The sequence below is a fragment of the Spermophilus citellus genome, assembly GCF_964194105.1.
Source record: "Spermophilus citellus genome assembly, chromosome: 18".
Taxonomy (NCBI): domain Eukaryota; kingdom Metazoa; phylum Chordata; class Mammalia; order Rodentia; family Sciuridae; genus Spermophilus; species Spermophilus citellus.
In genome coordinates this window covers 64,882,881-64,907,662 of record NC_138200.1, presented here as the reverse complement: position 1 = coordinate 64,907,662, position 24,782 = coordinate 64,882,881, and the positions used below count along the sequence as shown (strand labels likewise).

Sequence of the window (24,782 nt, the reverse complement as noted above, 5' to 3'; positions counted from 1 at the left end):
TAGCAAGGGGCAAAGGGGCACAGCTCGGTCTTGGTCTTTACATCTCTTGCTTCTAAGTGGTGCCTGTGGCTTCCAATCCCCTTGCAAGGGCTGAGGAGGATCACCTGACCAAGGTGACTCAACAAGACTGGGCTCACTAGGAGGAGGGGCAGGGCCAGGAGGAGGAACACCTGTTCCTGGGAATAGTTGAGTGAACAAGCTCCTTGTTTCCTGATCATCATCCTTGCCTCTTGCTACTCAACCCCAATTTTCCTTCTTTTCCAAATATAAAATAACTGCCATGGCCGTGGTTCTGGTTTCCAAGGGCTATCATAACAAAACATCACAAACTGAGTGTCTTGACCAACAGAAGAGTATTGTCTGTGGTTTTGGAAGCTCAAAGTCTGGGACCCAGGTGCTGGTGGGGTTGGTCCCTTCTGAGGCTCCGAGGGAGGCCGCGTTGCAGGGCTGTCTCTTCCCTCCTGCTGGTCGCTGGTGTTCCCTGGCTGGTGTACACAGGGCCACAGTCCCTGCTCTCGTGGTCGCATAGTTCTCTCTGTGTGTCTGTGTCAGTATTCATGTTTCCCCTTTTAATAAGGACACCAGTTGTTTTGGGTAAAGGGCCCAACCTAGTCCAGTGGGACTTCATTTTAAGCACCTCTGTGTCAACTCTATTTGCAAAGAACATCACATTCTGGCATACCAGTGGTCCGGACTTCAATACGGGCATTTGGGAGACACAGTTCTAGCCACAACCGCCGTATATCATGTTTGTCCAAAACAGTGCAAGCTCTCTTGTGGTCCTCATGACCTTACTTCTAGAGATTCCTTGTTTCCTCTCAAAAGTGTCCTAGATTGGATGACCAATTGAACAACTGCTCTAAAAATAAAGTCTGGCCCTATGGAAAATGCAAAAAAAAAAAAAAAAAAGAAATATTTAAACAAGAACTTTTAAAGGACTCACCTTTAAATATTTGTCCATTGGAAATTCTACTGCTAACATTTTGGTAGAGACGCAAGATTTTTAAAAACAAAACTGAAGCGGTACTATGACACTGTTTTGTGAAATCTTTTTTTGCATTTTCCTGTATGTTGAAGAAATTTTTTGGGACTATTATTCTAATGACTATATAATAGTCCATTATGTCTATCCCATAATTTATTTAATGATGTCCTTATTCTTAGTCACTTAGCTGGTTTCCAATAGAGCACTATTCCACAAAGTCATTTTGGGCATGTTAAACATCAATCAGAAACTTCAGGAAGATGTGGCCAGAATTTCCCAGAGTTCTGTGTTTCTCATAGCAGTTTAATCACAAATGATAAAATGATATTCTCATGCACATTTACAAAAAGACTGAGGCTCTTGTTTTGTTTTTAATCTAGTGTTCTTTGGGGAAGCAGGATTTCCAAAAGTCCGTGACTATAGACTAAATCCTAAATCATTTTTGTTTGTTTTTCAAAAAGCTTCTTACTGATTTTATTTCTAGTAGGTTAAGTAGTTTGGACTTATATTTTTTAAAGCTCTTTATCCTGGGGAGAAAAAAAGTGACCACTTCTTTGAAACCTGTCAACATCTCTTAGGAAACAATCCTGGAGATTTCTTGTCCAAATCTCACCTCATTTTGCAAGTACTGGATTAGAGGAATCTGTTTCCAGGTTTAGGCAATGACAGACACTACCCCATAGATGTACTTTCCAGGGCATATTCCCTGTGGGAGGGAGCAGGGGCTGAGTGACTTGGAGGAGAGTGACCAGGGAAGGGCATGACATGACGAGGGTAGAGGAGACTCCACAGACTGTAATTCACTGGGTGTGAGGCGCAGTCTGAGACCTTTGTTGAAGCCCCTCAGGGGATTCTGACGTGGCCGGGCCATGGGCCGTACAAGTGCTATGGGTCATGCTGTAACACCACTGTTCAGCCAGGGGTCTGTCTCCCTGGTGGGCCTGTGAGGGTCCTGCAGGGATACTCTGTGCCTTGCTCATCTTGCTAAACTTGTGGAATGTAGGAGTGCTTTATTAGTGTCTGGGCAAGGAGGCCTAGTGAGGTGGAGTGGTACGAGAATTGACTTATTTTACTTGCAGCAAGATATGCACCCCTACTGTGTGCTTTGCACCATGCTGAGCATAAAGACGAACACCATAGGATCACTGATATTGGAAACTTACAGTCTAGGATGGAGGGTAAAGTAGGAGAGAAATCTTCTCAGATCAAAAGTGGTGTTTTAAGAGCAAAACTTCATGGAAAATTCTAGAGGACCTAAAACATGTTAATGTCCTGGTGGAATTGGTAAAAGCTTTCATAATAGGAGTTTTGAGCACTGTGTGAATCAGCCTTTTATGGCTCTGACAAATTCCTGGGAAAAGCAACTCAGAGGAAGAAAGATTTATTTTGGCTCATGGTTATGAGGTTTCAGTCCAAGGCTGGCTGGTTGTATTGCTCTAGGCCTGAGTGGGGCCAGATAGCATGGCGGAGGGGCACGGCAGAGGAAAGCTGTCAGCTCATGGCAGCTGGAAAGCAGAGGGAGCAGGATGCAGGGACAAGATGGTCCCTAAGGATGTGGGAGTTAAGATGACAAGAAACAGAGGGCCCAGGTGATGTTGGCAGGGCTCTGGGTTACTCAAGTTTGAACTTCATCCATGGCCAGGGTTGGCTTATTGAAGCTGCTAAGACCTTGGCATGATCCACTTTGTGTTTTTGTGAGCTCACCCTGGAAGGGATTCTGAGGATGGAGGGATGAGAGTAGGAAAGACCAGGTGGAGGGGTCTCCCCTTTAGAACCAAGAGAGGAAAAGGGCCCTACAGTGAACACAGGGTCCATGAGCCCATACAGAGGAATTTCAGATGTGGCGAGCTAGCCTTGGTGACAGCTGAATGGGGCGAGGGAAAGGAAAGATTCCCAAGATGATCCTGAGATTATTTATCTTCATTTTTACATTTTGGTTGACTCTGGATTATATGCATTTAGGTTGTCTTGAAGACACGCAGGTTGATACGCTAGGTGACTAGACATGGGCTCATCTGGAGGCACAGTGGGTGTCAGAGGTCTGAGGAAATCCTGGAGATGCAAAGCAAGGAGTTGGAAATGCAGATGGACATCAGCAGAGCTGGGAAGACTCAGGCTGTAGCTGGGAGGGGTTCAGGGTGTCGTGTGTTGAAGTTAAGGGAATGGGTGAGGTGGGACAGGGAGAGGGTAAACGTAAGGAAAAGGAGAGCCCCCCACAAAACACACTGGGGAAAAACATTTAGAGCATGGCTGCTCAATGTGGGGCTGGCTACATTCCAGTGAGGAATGGAAATGCAGGGTCCTTCCTCAAAAATTATGTTTCAAGGCAGCCATTGTAGACCAGTGGGCATGGTTCATACCCAAGTCCCCAGCATTGTTCCTTAACCACCCAGATATCTCTACCTTTCTTCTCCTGCTTGTCTGTAAGCTTCCACACCAACAGAAAGTGGACTTCCACCATCCTGGGTCTGTTTACCCAGTTGTTCAATCTAGTACACACGTGCATGTCTGTCAGAAGGGTTAACCTGCACCTGCGTGGGAAAGGCCTTTATCAACGAGGTACAGTGCTCACGCACAGCTTCACTTGCTTTCAGTCTTAGGGACCCCTCTCCCTGTCTCCAGAGTTCTCTAGGATGGCTGTCTCCCCGACTCCCATCTGGGACACTGTCCCGTGTATTCGCAACACTGTTAGATTGCTGCTGCGGTGGTTGGTATGTTCCTCATGCCATCCTCAGATCTCCCAGACTCCTAAGTGATATTTTTAAAAAGATTGCAAATATTTGCATCTCAGGGCTGTCAAGTTCTATGGGTTTTGACAAATGCTTCGTGTCATGTGTCTGCCATTACAGTATCATACAGAATCGTACTTCCATCCTAAAACATCCCCCTGTGCTTTGCATATTCAACCAACACCATCCCCGTCCTCAGGCTTCTGGGAATCATGGCTATTCTGCCTCTGTGGCTTTTTCTTTTCCAAGATGTCATGCAGATGAAATCTCGTAGTGTGTAGCCTTCGTGGACTGGCTTCTTCCACTCAGAAGCACTCACTTAACATCAGCTCATGCCCTTACACATTCCACTGTCTGGATGTGGCAGTGTGTTTATTCACTTAGCTCTGGGAGAGGATCTTCATTGCTTCCAGTTTTTAGTGATCACGAATAAAGCTGCTACAAACATTCACGTATAAGATTTCATGAGGAGGGAAGTATTCCAAGTAGTTGGGTCAATACCCAGTGAGCATGATTGATGGGTCATGTAGTCAGATAATGTTTAGCTTCAGTAACCGCCAATCGGCCTTGCAAAGTGCATGTGCTGTTTGCATTCCCACCAGGGATGAATGAGTTTGTGCTACTCTGCATACTTGCCACAAATTAGTATTTTCCTGCACCATACTAATAAGTATGTAGTAGCCTCTTATTGTTTTAATTTGCATTTCCCTAATGACATGGAATGTGGAGCATCTTTCCAGATACCCATCCCCTGTCTGAGTATCTTTCATGGTGAAATATCTACTCAAACCTTTTGCACTTAATCATTTTTTATGTTCTTGTTAAGTTTTAAAGTTTATTTATGTATTTTGAATACACATCCTTTGTCAGATATATGTTTTGCAATTTTTCCCAGTCTGTAACTTCTTTCAGTGTCTTAACAGTACCTTTCACAAAGCAGAAGGTTTTAGTAAAACTCAGCCCATCAATTTTGTGTTTCATGTCTCGTATGTTCTGTTGGTGACTTATTTATAGACTCATCACCAAGCCCAAGGTCACCAGAATTTTTACCCTATGTTTTCTTTTAGAAGCTTTTTACTTTGCATTTATTTATCTTCTCCTTTTCTTCTTCTTCCTCCTCCCATTCCTCCTCCTTATTCTTCTGCATGGACATCAAATTGTTCCAGAACGATTTGTGGGAAATATTATTTTTTGTCTGTTGAATTGACTTTGTACCTTTGTAAAAAAAACAAAAGACAAATGTACAAAGAGTCATTTGTACCTATTTCTGAGCTATCCTTTTGCTAGTATCATACTGTCTTAGTGACCCACACTACCTAATTTCAAGCTTTAAGTTAAATCTTCAATTTGGGTCATTTAAGTTCTCCAACATTCTTCTTCTCCTTCAGGATTTTGTTGCTTTTCTAAATCTTTTAACTTTGCATATACATTTTAGAGTCAGTTTGCCAATACAAAATAGCCTGCCAATATTTTTGATTAGGATTACACTGACTCTATAAATCAAGAAGGAGGAATTGACATCTTAATAATATTGAGTCTTTTAATCCATGGTTACAGACTATCTCTCCCTTATTTATCTTCTTTGAATTCTTTCATGATAGTTTTGTAGTTTTCTGCATATGTATGTTTCCTGTACATAGTTGGTGGACATTTGCCTAAGTATAAATCTAATTAGAAAAGCAACTAAGTGGCTTATGTATAGTGACCTTATGTCCTATAACCTCAATAAAAGTGCTCAAGATTTTTTTTTCTTTTCAGCATAGACAATCATGTCATTGATATGAATAAAGACAACTTTATGCCTTTCTTTCCAATGTGTATACCTTTCATTTCCTTTTCTTGTCTTATTGCATTAACTGGGAACTCTAGTGTGATGTTGAATAGGGGTAGAAAGCTTATCTTCTTCTCAATCTTGGTGGGAAAACATCTAGCCTGCCATCACAAAGTAAGATGTTTTCTGCAGGTTTTTTTGGTAGATGTTCTTTATCAAGTTGAGGAAATTCTCCTCTAATTCCAGTTTGTTGAGAATTTTAATCATGAATTGATATTTGATTTTTTCAAGTGTTTTTTTCTGCACCAATTGACTTTATATATATATATATGATTTTTAAATTTATCCTGTTGATCTAATGGATCACATAGATAGATTGTCAAGTATTAAACCAGACTTGCATATCTGAAATTAATCCTATTGGGTTGTTCTCCATAATTATTTTTTATATAGTTGGATTTTATTTGCTAATATTTTGAAAAATCTTGTATCTATCTTAATACAGGTATTGGGGTGTAGATTCCTTTCTTATAAAGCCTCTGTATGATTTGGGTGTTCAGGTAGTGCTGGTCTCATGGTTAGGGAGTACTCTCTCTGCTTTAGTTTCTGGAAGACATGGTGAATACTTGATATTATTTGTTCCTTCAATGTTCAGTAAATATCATCAATGAAACCTTATGGGCTTCATGCTTTTCTATTTGGAAGGCTATTAATTATTGATTTAATTACTTAATAAATATAGAGCTGTTAATTTGAATTTTGATGGTTTATGTCTTTCAGGGAATTGGTTTGTTCATGTCATCTAACTTAGCAGATTCTGGAGCCTAGAAATTGTTTATACTATTCTTTTATTAACCTTTTAATGCTCACAGAATCAGTTTTAAGGACCCATGTTTTATTTATAATGTTAATACTTTGTGTCTTCTCTTTTTTTTCTTAGTTAGCCTGGCTAGAGGCTTATCAATTTTATTGACCTTTTCAAAGAAGCCAGTTTTGGTTTTGTTGATTTTTCTATTATTTCCCCGTTTTTAATCAATTTCAACCCTGACCTTTTTTCTGTTTCTTTTCTTCGGTTTGCTTCAGTGACTTGCACTTTTAGAGGATCATTCCAGTTGCAGCATGGAGACTGGACTGGAGGGCCACACAAGTGGACACAAGGAGACTGGTCACAAAATCATAGACAAAGTCCAGGCAGGAGAGGCTGGTGGCCTGGTGCCGGGTGAAGGAGGTAGAGAGAAGCTCACCAACTGCTATTATCTAAACTGCATTTTAATTTACAGAGGCAAAATCCAACCAAACATGTGTGGAAAGTGTTCAGGAGAGGGAAAAGAGACACACACAGAGGAGAAAACAGTCTGAAATGTGAAGACGAATCACAGGTCCCTGCTTGTATCTGCGCAGTGCTGGGGAGCGTTTAGCAGCCGGCTCTGGGCAGAGCGTGTGGGGAGGTGGGATGTGCAGCATTTTTCTTTTCTGTGGTGCAAACACCCCGAGAGAGAGAGGCTGACGTCCAGTCACCCGCAGGACAGCACTGCAGACAGACTCGGAAGGAAAGATGGCACTGCTGAGGGCTGCCAAGAGCAGCTGTAGCACCACTGCTCCTAGTCTTCTGGGGCCTCCAGGAACTTTGGAGGATGAGATGGACGAGAGGGTTTAAGGAGCCCAGGGACACTTGTTTTCTTCCTTATCCTTATGGTTTTCGATGTTTGGTGATGCACAAAAATAATAACAAGAATTCTAATAGAAAGAGTAAGGTATGGGGGGTCCTATCAAACACGTGCCTGGCACATAATGGGTATTCAACAGGATCTGAAGGAAATTCTTCCATCTTCCTGTCAGCCTTTGCCCTTGCAAATCTATGATTTCCTCACAGTGTGATCCTGCCATACACTGGATGAATAAGTAATACCAAATGCTTGATATTGAAGCTAGCACTCTCCTGTGAGATGTCATCGTTGTCTCTTTCCATGAAAGGCTTCCTTACCCTTCTCAGTCAAATGAGTGCCAACGCGCACCCTCTGTTTGCCCAGTGGGATCACCCTAAGCACATGCAGTCTCACCACCTTGATGTCCAACTCCAGGGTCACTTGCATGATTTATTATGCAGCTACAGGAAATTGGTTGCTGAATATTTCAATACAGAGAGGAAATAATGGAAGTCCATTGTTACCACCGAAACCAATGTATCTTGGAGTAACCTGTAGTCATAGTAACAAGATAAGGACAGATTCCTTAAATGTTTAACTACGGATGCTTCATGCACATTTGAGAACGGCCAATCTTGGTATTTATAATTGAATTAATTTTCTGGTGGATGTGGGGTCCACTCTTTCAATGGTGGTTTTCAATTTCCCTAATTTAAGATGAGGAGCTTAGTAAGATTTTCTTCCAGCCATTATTGTTAGAATGGGGATCAACCTTCTTCACGTATTAAAGGAAGCCAAAAAGGGCCTTTACAAATGAGGACATATTCTTGAATGTGCCAAATAGCACCTTTGAGGATAAATATTAGAAGCTTAAAGGTAAAAACCATCTCTGAATCAAAATGACAGCCACACACCTGACCCACTAGAGTGCCTCAGTATGGAGAAATTACCCTTATTAGATACTCTTAATACTTCTAATAGCGACACTGCATTGCAGAGTTGATGATTGACAGTCACCAGGACTCAGAATGCTCTCAAAACCCACTCTGCTTAGTGCCCAAAGCCCATGACTTTACCTACCCTTCCTACTGCCCTCTTAGTTTGTTCAGCCAGTCACAAAGGGGTGAGTCCAGCCTGGGTCCTCTTGGACCGTGTGCCTGTCCTTGTCTCTCTAGCCCCTGGAGGAGTGAAGCCTGAGTCTCCTGCTGACTCCAGGTGTCCATATTGATTCCAGTGAGGTCCCAGCCGTGGCTCAGGTCAGGGTTAGAGCTCAGGCCAGAGCAGCAATGAGAGTAACCAAGGTCATAGCTGCCCACCACCTCAGAGACCAATGGCAAGAGGACACGGAGGGGACATCTGAGCCCTCCAGAGTAACGTGCACCTACCCAGGGTGGAGCAACAGTGAGGAAAAGCCTGGAGAGAGGGCTCCTGCTGGTGCTAGAACTGACCAGAAGGGGAGGACGCGAGGGAGGGTGTGTGTTCACATTGACCATCTCTAGAACCCTCAGGGCGTGAGCCGCTGGCAAAGATGGCCGGAGGAGGAGGATGAGGGGCAGCAGCATGGAGGCTGGGTCAGCGGTGACTCCAAGGGCCACGGGGACGTTTGGACGTGAGTCACCTGGAGGTCTAAGGGATGTTTAAGAGGTTTTACTTTGTAAAAGCCACAGATGGTGGATGGAATGCAGCAGGCAGGTGCTGGAGGCAACGGGCCCAGTTAGAGGGTGCTGGGTGCCCTGAGCAGAGGGGGCCTCAGCTGGGCAGGGACGTCCCGGGAGGGTGAAGGGGAGCAGGCCAACCTCTGGGGATGGATCAAACTTGCACATGTGTTGAGGGGAGGGCCATCGGTTCCCCCACGTCTCTCATGTCACTTCTCAACGCTCTCCCTGTCGTTGGAGTTCAGTCTCACTGGGTCTTTTTTTTTTTTTTTAACAACTGTGAACATATCTGCTTTTAAAATTCTCCAGGACTTCTTTTCCTCTTTGAAACTATAACTCCAGTAGCGTTGGGTTGCCAGGACTTTCATCTAAATCTTGCTTCCTTGGCTGCCTCTGTAGCTAGAGGCGCTCTCCAGGGGATCCTGTTTGGTTAATACAAGCAAGTATCTCTGGGAGAGCTTCTGGAAAACAGATAAAGTTGGCCTACCACCTTCCGTTTACCCTTGCCTGACCTTGGGAATGAAGGCCTGAGCTGTGGTGGTCATAGGAAGACTGAAACCGAAGGGATGTCCGATCTGACTTAGGTCAACCAGTTAAAGCTCCTTCCTCTGGGCTTCTTGCTATGAGACATAAGAGGCCTCATTTCACTAACCATGTGGTTGAGTTGCTCAACTACAAAAGCCCTCTGCCAACGCCGTCCCTCCCCTGGCACCTTCTGCAGCGGAATGCACTGTATCAGCGAGGGCAGAGCACACATTGGTCTGGGAGCCCCTGTGCTCCCAGGGCCTAGAACCATAACTGCTCCATGAATAGTGACTGAACCAGAGGGTGGGTGAGGGAGAGGACAAAGTCCAGGGTGACCAGGGGTCTAGAATCATGCCTTCAATCTGTAGCTGTTCCTCCAGAAAACTGAACAGCTACAGGGGAGGAAGGCCAGGCAGGGCCCGGAGTGAGACGTGTTTGTTTCCGTTTGCTGAACTGTGTTGACATGGCCCCTCGGTTCCCATCGAACAATTCAGCCAGCACAAAAATAATGACTGCATTGTTAGCGCTAATAATGACAATACTGCGACGTGCCAGGAATGCTCCCAGCACAGACTTTCAAAGCCCCTGATTTTCACAATTTCATGCCCTCTCTGGTAATGATTTTCTCCTTTTCATTAAGCTTGGTGGAGTCATAACTGTTGGGTTTCAAGCAATAAAATCAAACCAAATGGTGCTGCTGCCCAAGTCCCCACGATGAGCAGCTGGCAGCCGACCCAGCAGCCTGGTGGCTCGTGGCACCCTGACAAATAGCCGTCACTGTGATGAAAACGGCACTGGCCGCCCTCCTGCTCTGGGCTTCATCCCCCTTCATGTGGACAAATACATCCAAGGAGCAGCATAAGGGTGCAGACCCCAAATTGAATCTAAGTCCCTGAGCTTGTACCAGCAAGGGCAGGAGCGACCGTCCGGGGGCCTGCATTCGCAGCAAGGGCCATCTGCATGGCCAGCCCTACAATGCCAAAGTAGGGTGGATCACGTTCCCACACCCATTCGCCACTCTGTGTGGAGAGCTGGGCCCCACAGCCCCAGACAGCACAGGGAATGGGGGACTGCAGCTGCGACCTGGGGAGGGAAGGCCGCTCCTGTCAATGCGCTGCAAACAGGGTGCTGCTCTGGAAACAGACAACTGGGTGGACACTCCCAGCCCAGGCAGGGAACTCGTCCTGACAGCTGGGGACATGTATGAATTTTCAGGAAAATTGAGCCCTGAAAGGATTAAAAAGTAGACAAATAGAAAAATAGTTAGTCAAAATGTATCTTTTTTTGCCTAGAACTTAAGAGATGCACTATAAAGTTTTTAACAAAATAAATGTGTCTTTCCTGAAGATGCCATGTTAGATACTGTCCCCCAAAGGGGGAAAATAGCACTTACTGGCTATGGAGGTGACCACTGGCAACTTCATCCTGTCCCCCAAACCTGGAAGGGAGGTGTTACCAGCCTGATCTCATGTAATAAGCAGGACTTGGAGGGCTTCAGGGCCATGTCCAAGAGTCAAACTGCTGGTCACCAGACCGGAATCCAAATGCAGGTGTGGCTCAGCCCCTCAGGATGCATCTGGATGGGGGCACGTCTGCCGAGGGCGTCCTGCCTGCAGCACCCCAAAGCAGTGAGTTCTAAGGGTGAGTTCAACTTATTAGAGGCAGGTGGAGGGCCAGCAAAGTGAGAGGCAGCCAAGAAAGCCTGGAAATGGAGGAGACAGGGAAACCTGAAGGAAACCCAGAGATCCACAGCAGAAGAAGAGGCCAAGGATACGGCGTCCGATCTCAGCTGCCCCTGCCCGAGAGTGCAGCAGAGTTCTGTTGTGATGGTTAAAATGCTAAAAGCCTCCTCTGACTCCTAGATGGGTGTGTTGATTTCGGTTTACTTTAAGACAGGGAACTACAGCGTGAAACCACTGTATGAAAACATGGGCACATGCAAGGCTCACTCTGTAAGAGCATTTCTGCCTTGGTCACCTGTAATATTGACCTCAAGGACCATCCTCTGCATGGAGCTATCTGCAGGGAGTGCACCCACCCTGCAAAACATCCTTCCTGTAACGTGTTGTGTCATATGAATTATGTGACGAGGGCATAAATACGTGATCAGATATTACATTTAAATTTCTGAGACTCTTTCAAATGTATCCTTTCTCCTATCCCATTCCTCATTTTATCTATTAACAGTGATTGATGTAATGAAATATTTTTATCAATTCCCAAATTAATAGATCTGTTCAGCATGTAGAAGGATAGATACCCGCACCAGCAAGCAGACGTGAGGGTGTAAGACCCCCTGCCCTTGATGTGCAGCATGGGCAGAGACCCTGCAGCTGGCCTTTTCTGGTGATTTGCTTGTTCATTCGTCTTTCTAGCTAATATTCATTGGGATCTGAGTCTGCCAGGTCTCGACGGGTGCCCGTGGCCCAGGCAGTGGGCACCTGCTGACTTGGGTTTCCAGCATGGTGGGGCAAAAGGCTACAGGTGGTCAACTGTAATGTCCAGTGTGGCCAGTGCTCTGAAGCCCCACCTAAGGAAGGACAGCTCAGAGGAGTACACAGTCCTCACGCCAGCAGGGAGTTGACCCCTGAGTGTGGCTGATGACTTGGGATCATGAGTGGAATCTTGACCAGGAAAAGGAAACAGGTCTTCACTTGGACATGGTGCCTGGGTCTTGGGATCCTGAACTTTTCATTCCATGGCTTATAAAATAGCCAATTAAGTTAAATGAAAGCCTGCTGAGAACAAGGAGGTTTTTCTAACTTTGGCCAAGAATTCCCACAAAACTGAGAGATTGCTACACCTTTGGGATGTTGGAGTGGAGAGGGGGCTGGAGCAGAGCCTGTTTCCATGGAATGGACCCCAGAAGCCTGGACATGGATGGACACCATGAAGGCCACAGCCAATCTCTCCAGTCCTCATGGCACCAGGTTCTTAAGGGATCCAAGTTCAGGGAGCAGGTCCTACACTGGCTTGCCTGGGCAGCCATGTCCCTGAGTGGGAAAGGAACTGGAGATCGATCGATCGATCTATCGATCTATCTATCTATCGATCGATCTATCTATCTATCTATCTATAGATATAGATTTATATTTAATATAAATATATATTTTATTTATTTCCCTGAATGGAAAAGAAACTGTGTGTGTATGTGTATGTGTGTGTGTGTGTGTGTGTGTGTGTGTATGTGCTTATGTGTGTGTATTTTTGGTATTGAGGATTGAACTCAGGGGCACTTAACCACTGAGACATGTCCCCAGACCTATTTTGTATTTTATTTAGAGACAGGGTCTCATTGATTTTCTTAAGCCCTCCCTAATTTGCTGAGGCTGGCTTTGAACTCGCAAATCTCCTGCTTCAGCCTCACGAGCTGCTGAGATTACAGGTGTGCACCACTGCTCCTGCCTTGGTGTATATGTGTGTGTGTATATATATATATATTTTTAGGAAGAAAATAAATTAATACTCCTGTCCCAGAATATATTACAGAGTCAGAAGAATGAATTTAAATTTCAACTTCTATATGACTACTTAGGTAACCCTTGGGCAGAATCTATCAACACCAAGGTAACTTCTCATGGTCAGCAACATACTCCCTGGAAATGTGCAGACACATTCACCCAAAACCTGCCCAGTAAGGTTCACTGAAGCACTGTTTGCAATCACTAAATCCTGGAAATCATCCACACACTCTTCAGGAAAAAGGACAAAGTGTGATATATTCAGAAAACACATACCTATGATTCTACATGTGTACCTAACACTATGGGTTAATCTTATCAACATAATGCTAAGTGAACAGCCACACAAATCTGCACGTTGTATGATTCCACTTACATTTTGTACAGAACAAGGGAAACTAACTCAGTATTAAAGTCAGGACTGGTCCCACCTGGGAGATGCGCCGTAGGGGCCTGGAAGGGGACATGAGGAGCATTTGGTGAGCTGGTCATGTTCTGTTTCATGATCTGGGTCACCTACATGTTCTACTTCAATAAAGAGTCTTTTGAGTCTTATCTTCACCTCTCTGAAGCACTGGACAAGTCCATCAATCACCCAGCTCTCCTTTGTAAAGGCCATGAGAAGACCTTTGACCTGTGCATGGCTGCTAGGAGAGTGGCTCCACAAGAGGGTCCCGTTGCACTGACCCCAGTGCCCTTCTCCAGGAGAGAAAATCTTTAGAAGACATCACAAAGGAATCTGCCTTGATTGATGAAGGAGCGTGGGAATGGCGGCGGGACCATGGGAAGAGCTACTGGCTCCAGGCGTGCTCCTCTATGTCCCCGAGCTCTGTGGAAAGTCCGCACCCCATTAGCCATTCTTCAATTGCCCATATCAGGGCTGGTCCCAAACAACCACTGACCAGGCTGATGAGAACAAAGGCATTCTAGACTAGGGACAACAGGACGGTGTGTGTGTGGCGGGGGCGAAGCTGGTGGTGCCAGATGGACGGGGGGTGCGTGGACAGGGAAAGGGCTCCTCAGAGAGGGACGGGTGGATTTAAAGCTTTCAGGTCAGAGTGAGTCTACATTGTGAGTTGGAACTCAAAACTCATGGTGAAGGCTTGGTTCCCAAGGCAGCGGGGTTCCGAGTGGGGCTTGGGGAGGTGGCTGTGTCATAAAGTCTCTGACCTCAGAATGGATTGATCCATTGGTGGATTCATGGCTTGGTGGGTTTGGGGGAGGCTTGGCTCTAAAGGTGAGCTCCCTGACTCTTTCCCTGCTCCCCGGTTGCCATGAGGCCAGAAGATTTGCCACGTGTCCCCTGCCATGATGTTCTGCCTTGCCACAGGCCCAAATGATGGGGCCAAGGGACCAGATTCAGAAACCTCTGAATCTATGAGCCAAAATAAACTTTTCCTTCTTTAATTTGCTTTCCTCAGGTATTCATCACAGCGATGCAAAGCTGACTAACACGGCCAACTTCTCATTTTCCCGAGATTTGCTGTTAAGACAGTTCTTGACCCTCGTGTATGGGCTGGGGTTTTCTTTTGAGGTAAAGACTGACATCAAACATATATGCATAAGATAGACACACCTACGTGCATGCGTAGATATGCTGAGGTTTACAAGTGGTGACAGGTAAGGTAACTAGATTTACAACTGGGAGATGTCTCATGGGAACAACTAAATACCATTCATAAGGGATGGTTTGAGACGTTTTAAACAATTTTGGAGTCATGGAATCCTTTGATGTTCTGGTAAATTGAGAGGGTTGCTTCTATTAACAATATTTTCAAAGCAAGAATACGATAGCTTAGGGTACAAAGACAGCAGACCCATAAATGTGTCCTTTTGGGGTCTGTACACTCCAATCAGGAAGCCCTGGGATTGAGGAAGGGCCAGACTAATGGTGGCCATAACGCTACATGTTCTTTCAGAATACACTGGAAAAGTGGCTGAAGGACAGGAAAGATGGTTCTGAGACCTTCTGAATAAAAAAAAAAAAAAAAAGCAACAACGAATACCATATGGTCATGTGTTCACACAGTTATGTTTAAGACAGTGCCCAAAGTGGGCCACAGAAGTACATGTGTCCACAGGCCCCAGATCAGACCATGGAATGCAAACACCTGGGCGTGAGGTCAGGAAGCCTGCCTTCATAGCTTCACATGTACTTTAAAAAGCCGAGAAGCAAAGTCCTGTGAGGTCATAACTGGTTATCACAAACGGAAGGACCCGAGAAGATTTTTATGATATTATTTTAAAATGCATGTGTTTTTTAAAAAAATTAAGTTTCTACAATGAACATGTATTACTCTTATAAGGAGAAACAAAATGTTATTTAAAAAAACCAAGGCAGTTTTTTTTTTCCCCCCTGTGGCATGTTAGGAATGAATCCAGATGTAAATAACAAAATAAAAGCAGCACTCACGAGGAATTTCAAGTTGTCAAATAAATGAACTAAAATTTGAGCAACACAGAGCATCTGAATTGTGTACACTAATGCCTAGCCAAACATCAGCATTCAAAGAAGAAATTATGAAGAAGAAATGTATTTAGAATGAATTTGAGGCTAGAAGGCCAACAGCGAACACAGCTGTTGTGCATTTCTGAGCTGGAATTAAAGGGGAAAAAAAAAGATCCACAGTTAGGAAAGACTAAAGTAAAATCCTTAGACGCACATCAGCCCGGGCTTGTGTTCCAGCCCAGGAAGAGGAGGGGACGGGTTGGGCAGCCCAGGTCTCACGTGCCTGCTGCCGCCTCGCCATGAGTCCATTCCCTGGAGAACAGCCTCCAGCCAGCTGAACTCCCTCCTGCACAGAACCCGAAGCCTGCAGGTGGGTCTGCTGCTCTGGGAGGGTCTCCGGCACTTCAGAGCAGGGCCGCACAGCAGCCTCCTCAAAGACAGCTCTGGGAGGTGGGGATCGACACAGCCAAACCCTGGTCCAGAGGGACACTCCCCAGGTGACTCTCCAGAAACATACAGATCTAATGTCCCCAGCTAAGAGGGACCCTTTTATTTGTCTCACCCCATCATCCATGCACCCACCCAAGCCTCCTGGCACCTTCTGCCCCACCTCTCCCTGCCCAGCCGCCCTTTGTTGCCTGTGGTTGCAGCCTCCATCTTTATGTGCCCTGCTCCCGGCTCCCTCAGCCTCAGGTGTTACCCATGGCAACCAGACTAGCTCCCTGGCATGCAGATCAGATCACATCCCTCCCAGTTTACCAGCTTCCATCGTTTGTAGAAAAAGGTCCAAACTGGGTCAAGTAGTTTTGAGAGTTCTTTGTCTTCCAGCCCCGAATTACTCCCCTAGACTAATTTCTGATTTATTTAGCACAGCCATATTCCTTCATTCTCCACTCCTCTCACACGCGGTCCTCTCTCGCTGGACACTGGATCACACTCTCCCGCGGCCTGGAGAACTTCCTTCCACTGCACCTTCACTTGTCCACTGCTGCTCATCATGCGGGAATTCCCTTGGGGGTTGTTCCTTTGCCCATTTGACTTCTCCAGACCCCTGGAGCTCCCTGTCAAGGGCTCATTAGCCTGTGCACAGGTCTGTCCTCCCCTGAATGGCTGTTCTTTGAGGGGGAATCCAAGAGCATCAGATAGCATGGTGCCTGGCTCATAGTAGTAGCTCAATAAATCTCTGACTGAATGGAGAGTGAAGCTCAATTTTTCAGGTACAGAGGAGCGTTTTCCTACTCAAGAGGCCTAAGCGGAGGCTCTGTTTCCATCTCTTCATTTAACTCCCCCAGCACAACAGGAAACACCAGTATCTGCAGTGCAATACCCACAGGTGGGAGCAGCTCACCTGGTAACAGGAGGCTTTTGTGTCTGCTCCATCCCCACTCACAGAGGGGATGGGGCCTGGGAAGTATTCAGCCCAGTGGCCAGCCTCATGTCACAGCTGTACCCCAGGGGCCAGGCTACTTCCAAGCCTGGGAAGGAAATGCAGGGGTTCTTCCCGGACCCATGCCCCATCCCTAAGCCTCTCCACCGCCCAGCTTCTGTCTCCTCCTCTTCATCTGGGACTAGAAATGTGACCATGGAAGGGCCCGTCCATTCCCACTGTGACCTGGGGCTTGCTCCTCCACAGCCTTGTTGACTGAGTCAGCTGTGCCTTCACGACAAGAAAAATAAGCGAGTTGGACCTGCCTGCTTTGGCTTCATCTTCTCCTGGCTCCTTCTGAGCATGGTGGTCAGCAGAGACCCCAACAGAAGCATGCTGTCTGCAGCCAGAGGCGGCCTTCCTGGCCAGGCACAGGCGGCTGCTGTCCGTCTGTCCACCTGACCTCTGGCCTTGACCCTTCATGCAGACACACACCTCAAGGGAATGCTGGCGAGGCGCTCCTCAGGCTCCTCCCTGCGGGGGATTCCGTCTCTCCCGTCCTCGTTTTCCAGGTAGAATTGGGGGCAATTTCCACAGCGTTTGGCAGCCTCAGGAGACAGACTGGGGGCTTCTGTGCAAGGGAGAAATGTGATCCTGAAGGCTCAGGGGCCACGTCTACTCTGCATGCTTTGTGGCTTTGGACAAGAAACTCAAGGCTCTGAAAGCAGCTGGGTTGTCCAAAAGTGACCCTCAGGCTCACCTGCAAAAGAGACCAACTGGGTCCTGGGGAGACCACTGGGAGGGTCAGGTAGTTCTCCAAGCTGGAGGGTGCATGCCATGGAGCATGGCTCCCCTGGGGCCAGAGCACCCTCCCCCACTGAGGTCACATTCTATGGGCCCTGAGGTCAGTGCTCAGTGCGCTGGACCAACTCCTGCTCCTTCTGGAAAACCTGTTGTTAAATATTCAGGAATTCTGCAAGCTGGTAGCTTAAAATTGTTCACTCTGGGAGTGTTTATACCAAAGAAAGTAGAAAACACTCCAGGTCAGGGTCACCTGTCTCAGGAGACAGTCACAAAGATGTCGCTGCCTGAGGCATCTGGCTTTGAGCTGCGGAATGTCAGACAACTCCTGGGAGTGTGACCATCTGTGTCCAGGCTGCCAGACACCCTGCAGCTCATCCTATCACCGACAAGGTGTAGGTAGGCTGGCCAAGGGCAAGGGGGCGCTGGGAGGGGCCCTCGCCTGGCCGACTCTCCGGGCGCTGGGCTTCCATCCTCACTCGTCTCCCCTTCCCCAACAGAACCTCTCACACTTGCCACGTGGTGTGACATCCATCCAGAGCTCTCCACTGTGCAGGAGGCGACACGGCAGGGACTCACCTTGTACAGGAGCCCCACAAGCTGACCCACAAGCTGACCCAGGCTATGCCACACCTCTAAGCCTCAATTTCCTCACTGAGACAAAATACTGACTGCTGAGGTGTGTGAGAGTCGGACGGCAATCCTTGTGACTGTGCAATGCACATGGCAGGGGCCCAAGGACACTGAGTCCCTTTCACTGTGGTGGGTCAACCACTGATTCAGCCCTGGAGAGTCTTGGGTGTGGGTCTCAGCCCCGCCCCCTTTCCTGGGTCACCCTGGGCATGCTAGTTAACCTCTCAGTCTCAGCCTCTCATCTGAGAGTGGTGCAGCGTCACCCACGCCACAGGGCTGGCGTGAGGATGAACAGATGAGGGCCGGCCGTGCTCCGCTCAGATCTGACACTCATCAGGTATTGAACACTTGGCTGAATGTGAACGCTTCCCAGTGCCCCCCCCCCGCCCCCAAGTCCAGGATGCTGATTCAAGCTGAAACACCAGCTCCTTTAATGTTCACAAATAATTAAATATAAATTTAGTCTGAGGCCAAATGTGCATAACATCAAAGCCTTAGGAAGCTTTCCAATTGAGAACTGAAAAGGTGATAAACTCGGGGTTAAAATGCTGCCTCCTCCCTCCACTCAAAGGCCTTTCGTGGCTGGATGTGTATCATGGAGGACGTTTTTGCCTATACATGCATTTGGCAAAAAACCAAAACAACTCAATTTGTTTTATCATTAATTAAACTTTGCAGAAGGAGGGCGACACTCACTATTGGTGGATATAGCTTTTATGAGATAGTCAAAACAGGATTGACTCTGTTCAGTTGTGAAAGCTTTAAGTGTCTTCATGTTTAAAAATATCATCATATGTACCAGGAAGTCCAGAAACCCAGGTACGCACCCCCCTCTCTCTCTCTCTCTCTCTCTCCCTCTCTCTCTCTCTCTCTCTCTCTCTCTCCCTCTCTATCCACATGCACATGCTCACACATGTGCAAAACCCATCAACATCAAATTCATCTCCATCTGTTGAGAATGCTTCTATGACCTGACATAATGCTTGACAGCCAAGCAATTTAACTGGTGGCCTCAATGCCATTGTAGAAAATTAAAATTTGTTGGAAATATCCAGACTGATCATATAATGGTCTGTTAATTCCATTCTAACAACAAACCAGGCTATGATCACTTTAATTAATCAGTAGCCAGTGAATGCTTATGCAGCCTGCCATAGACATGGCTAGAATTCAAGGGGATGGAAGCAGGGACCCCTCTGTGTGTTAGGCACTCTACCAGGCCACGATGCCGAATGAACTGCAGTCAAGAGGAAGGGAAGGAAAGGGCAAAAGAAATTACAGAGCGGCTTACAACACGTAAGTGCTATCAGAGATGAGAGGCCGTGTATAGAAGGGATCGAACAAAAATTCCACGGAGGGGATGACTTTAGGCTGTAGGCCAACACTGTCCAGTCGAAAGACAATGGGCCTTTTAAATCAATTTTTCCCCTAGAAGCTACATTTCAAAACAGATAAAAAGAGACAATGGCACTGAGTTTAATTATACCAATATATCCAAAATATTTAATTTAATAGGAAATCAATACGAACATTACAAATGAGATGTCTTCCAATCTTTGCGTGTGTACAGTTTTTGAATCTGTCGTGCATCTTACCTTCATGGGATCAACGCTGAGGTTCATTCCAAGAAGAATTTTTGAGCATTGAGCCCGTGGGCATCTTGGATCCCCTGTATTCTAATTTCTCTCCTGTGTACTAGCTATATGGGGTGTATAATTATTGCTAGTTTCCTTAAAAGGGAAAAACTGAATAGAGGGAGACTTCTGACAAGTGTGCATGGAGCTTTTGACAAAGGGTGTGAAGCAATGGATTTAAAAGGGGCAGAGGGTTAAAGCTGACTGCATAAAAAACACCAGGCCACCGAAAGAGCCAGCCATGCTGAGCCTGCACTTCTGCACAGGGTGAGGAGGGGGCACTGGGGACCCAGCCTAAGCTTCCAGTCCAGCTTCTGAAGCTGCAGTTGGCACCATGGGTTCCAAAGATGCAAATGCCTATGAAATGGAGCGAAGCAAATTCGACTCGATGGCCCCTCTTTGTAGCAGTAGGCATAGCAGGACGCAGGAATCCTTGGCTGTGGGGAGGCCTCTAATAAACTCGACTTCCAGACCTCTGCAGAATCTCCCAGAACTGCGGTAAATCATCCTCCTGTAGGGCTCACACTCGTGACACAATCAAAGCAGAGCCCCGCTTGAGTGATTTCCACGATTTGGTCTAATGATCTATGTTGATTCCCTTTTCAGAGAGCACATGGTCCAATTACATATTCCTTCCATCCGGGGTTAGAGATGTCCTTCCAAATGCCCATTCTACCAATTTATAGGTGTATAAAAAAGGATTTTCAGTAAAATGTGCGCTCATTGGTTTTGATGAAAAGGGTTTGTGATGAAAGTAGAATATCTAATAAGCATTTCATAAATGACTTGTCTTTCAAACTTAATATAAAACAGAATAAAACAAATCTCCCAAAGACCTCTGTGCTGTCATGCAAGACTTACAGTCCCCTGTTCCCCATCAGTCAGGCCCCCAAAATAAAAATATCTCTAAAGACGCAATCAAATATTTATCAGCAGAAGTTGGAAAAACTGAGAAATTATTTATGGCCCAAATTTTGAAATAGTCACACTTTGAAGGGTGGGGGAGGTGCTTGCTGGAGGCAGCATGTGTCTCTCAGGGCACATGATCCCAGCTCCTCCCTTCTGTCTTGAATTAAAAAACCAGGGAAATCAGGAGGTTGAGGAAGTGCATTTGTGCCCTCCAGGGTGTCTCCCTTTCTTCAGAAACATGGAGAGATTTTCCTAAGGCAGAAGTACTATGGGAAAGAGCCAGAAACAAAGAGGCAACCCATTCTCCCACAGCTGGGGGTGCTGGGCCATGTCCCCAAAGCTTGGTTCATCCTGTGCTCCTGACCAACGGGTAGGGCAAGCAGCATGACACAGCCAACTGAGATTGGAAGAGGACTCCCTCTGGGATGGGGAGCACCCCCCGATTCCAGGAATCCACTGCTCCCTGCCTATTTAATTATTTGGCAGATAAATGAATCATGGGGAGTCTGTCAATCCCTGGAGCCACCGCACAGCCTTCCAGCTTCTCTGTGGGTCTTTAGTTCTCCATGGGCACCCTCCCTAGGCACCTTGCTCTTGGGGTCTGTAACCATGGGTACTGGTGTAAAGGTAAAATTTCTAAGCTGCAAAATCTTGAGTTAAAGTTAAAGTGTAAAAGACTAGGGCAATGTAAAGCTTTTAGATTACAAGGCCTGGGCTAAAAAGTAAAAGACCATTGTTAGAATTTAAATAGTCTATTGTTACCATCTTCCTGCCATCCCCGGAACCTGTAATCTTTGTGAAGTTGTTAGAACAATGCGAGAGCTGCCCAGTAAATATCTCCATTGATTCCCTGGTTGTTTAATAGCTAAGGGTTCCAGGTAGCATGGCATGTAAGCATATAGGCCCCAGAACCAATCAGTTTGAATGTGTACCCCACTTAGAAGTGACCAATCACCCCTGCCCAAACTGTTCCCGCCAATGAATGGACTAATCATGTATTAGAATTGTTGTTCAATTTCCCCGCGCCTCATGATGATTTGTTCTGATGTATGTAAAGCCCCCCACCCTCTCCAAAAAGTGTACTTAAGCTCTGCTTGACCTCTGCTCTCCCTTCTTGAGTGAGCACAGAGCCCCAACGCGTTGGAACGGATCCCCCTAATAAAATCCCCCTTGCCTTTGCATGAAGTTAGTCTCGTGTGGTCTCTTTCTCCGACGCTTTGCCGGACCCTTACACTGGGAACTCTTTCTACAGGAATTCATGAATATGCAACAATGAACCCTACTGTATAGTTATGCTGCACCACCAATAAAAACTTAAAAACATAAACAAAGAAATTCAGATTGTGAATGATCAAAAAAACAAAAACAAAATCAAGAACAGATACCTAGTCTCCATTCACCCTCTTGAAATGTAAGATAAGTGTCTTTATATCATCATGCTAACTCCTGTGTCATTTAGTACAGTCTGATATTTAGTTAAACTTAATTTTCTCTAATAATTATGAAATTCATATAGGAAAGCTGAAAGAATTTTGCAGCAAGAATCCAATGTTTGCCAACTAGACCATACCATGCCATTTTACCATACCATTTAGTGTACTTCTCTTTTGAATACCACGCATACTGCATCTTATTTTTTGGTGCATGCCAAAGAATTACACTTATTTTAATGTTGCTTTAAAGGGAGCGGTTGTCAGCGAGCGAGCACATTACATCACATGGAAGAGGTCTCTCAGCCTGGCTTAAGCAGCCCCTGCACGTATTGGTGAAGAGCAGAGACTTTGAAATCTCAAAGAGCCAACACAAAGCTCGTCTCTGCTGTTAACCAGCCGTGTGGCTTCAGATGGGCTGCCTGGTCCCTCCAAGGCTCGTTGCCTCCTTGGCATTGGGAGATGTCCCTTGTGGGGTGGCCACAGGAACTGAATGAAGGAAATGGGAAGTGCTGAGCACGCTGCTGGGCAAACGGGCTGACACGGCCCCTGCTCTGCAGCCCAGGCGGTCAATACGCCTCCAGTTCCCCACACAGGGCCTTATAGGGAGCAGAGGTTGAATGTGTGTGTGTGTGTGTGTGTGTGTGTGTGTGTGTGTGTGTGTGTGTTGGCCAGAACTGGGTTGATTTCAGAGATGTGACATGGACAGAGGGGAATACACTGGGCTTCAAAGGCCCAAGGACACAAGAAAGTCAGTTCAAGAGACAACAGGAGAGCAGAGAATAAGACAAAGGCACAGAAATCCCAGGCTGCAGCAGGAAGTTTTGTATCAGGTTAAGTGATGGAGCTGGATTCACCAGGGCCAGAACCTGTTCCCTGGCCCCACCCAACTCCTCACAGACTTCCCTGGCCCCTCTGCCCAGAGCCTGCCTCCAAGCCTCAGAAGCTGATGTGCTTGTGCACAGATCACAGGGCAGGCTGGGTGTGCTGGAGTATTCACACCCAGGCCCGAGGCTGCTGGCGGGGGTGAATACTGAGCAGTGTACAAATCCCTGCACCTGCCCTGTGGGCAGGGTAAGTCGAGTGGCTTCACAGCACTTGCTGGAGCTTCCCCTGGAGACTGGAGTCTCCCCATGGTCAAGGGCTGGAACCTGAGCTTCTTGCCTGGCTCCTGCCCCTCCTGTCTCACTTCCTTACAGGTCTCCCCTCCCCCTTCTAAATGAACTCTCTGTGTTTGAGTTCTTGCTGAAGGTCTGCTTCTGGGGGAAGCCAAGGAACCGAAGTGGGTTTACATTTTTGTTAGCCACAGAATCTCTTCTCCAAGAAGCATTCTAAACCTGCGTCTAATGTCCTATTTGTGAATGTGGAGGTGTTTGTGGGCCAGAGCACTTCCTCCCTTGTGCCCTGTCCCCACTCCCTAGCACTCACTGGGGACACCACCTATGTGTTCCTGCATGGCTCTAATGAGCTCAGCTTATCAGGTACAGGCGGAGCTGTTGAGGAGAAGAGGGAAGACTTAAAGAATAAGGCGAATGAATGAAAATCATTTGCACAGAGAGGAAAATGTGTTGCTTCAGGGGTGTAGACAAAAAAGAAAACCAGATTTTTGCAAGGCAGAGCAATTGTTCTGTAAGAAACCCCTGGAGGTTTGGGGGTCGTACACATTGTGACATTAGTCACCTATCACACTTGTAGAGGCAGTGGCTTTGTGGAGTCTAGGTAGTGGGTACACAAAAGGGGCAAGAGGTGATCCTCAGTGTGAAGGCATCATGGCCCTTGGAGGCTGCAACATCAGAAAGGGTGCAGGGGCCCATGGTGGCTGCACCTTACTTACGGGGCCATTCAGCAGCTCTGGGAAGGACTCTTGGGAAAGCCACCCAGCAAGAAACTGCGGGCTGATTGTGAGACTGAAGGAAACTATACTAGGGACACAGAATTAAAACGCCACCTTCGGCTCAGGAGCAGTTGAAGTTAATAGCGATTGCCAGGATGTTGGATCATAAATTTCTGATTTCTAATAGAAACAGATTTCCAAGTCACCCTCATCTCCCACACGGCCCACCACAATCCCTCCCCTCCCTTCTACTGGTCCCACTCACTCCCTGGGGAGCCTCCGCTGCTCCCTTGTGGAAACCCCTACATTCCAGGGCCTCCCGGGGAAGCTGGCCTCTCACCCCCTCCACCATCGGCCTTGCTTAGGGCCCTGGGTCCCCAGGCGCTGCCCGCTCAGCCTCTCCTCCCTGCCCACCGCAGGCCTCCCCTACAGTTCCCTTTGCCAAGACGTGTGTACCCAGGCCTTCCACACTGTCCCTGTCTCACCCTCCCAGCTCTCTCCAATGTCACCGTCCCTAGCAGCCCCACCAGCTGTGCAGACACCCCCACCTCCAGCCCAGGTCCTGCCACGGGCTCCTGCTCTCATGTCACTGTGCTCTGTCTTCACAGCCCTCTTAATTCTCTAATTTTCTTGCTTATTTGCTTATTCATGAGAATGAGTGTCGGTCACCCCAGTAGAACCTGAGCGCTGCTGTCCACTTGCTCACAGCCACAGTCGCCCAGGCCCAGCACGGGGTCTGGTGTGTAACAGGCTGTCCATTTTATTTAATAAATGAATTAGTAGACTAATTACACCAGCTATTAAGATCATTCATTCAAGTAACTGCCCGTGTTCAAATTTCAGGTTCACCAGAAAATAACTCACAGGTTAAAATGTGCTTCTCCAGGCTGACTGCCCAATGGGGGGAAAACGTATTGGCAAATGGTCAATTAAATTTACAGGAAGACAATATTT

The 24,782-nt window shown here is 46.8% G+C and overlaps 1 protein-coding gene across 1 annotated transcript in view; it reads right to left on the bottom strand.

Annotated features, from left to right (window-relative positions):
* The window catches only part of CDH13 (cadherin 13), an 880,020-nt gene that overhangs the window by 435,737 nt on the left and 419,501 nt on the right, over positions 1 to 24,782 (bottom strand). The gene's annotated exons all lie outside the window — the stretch shown is intronic.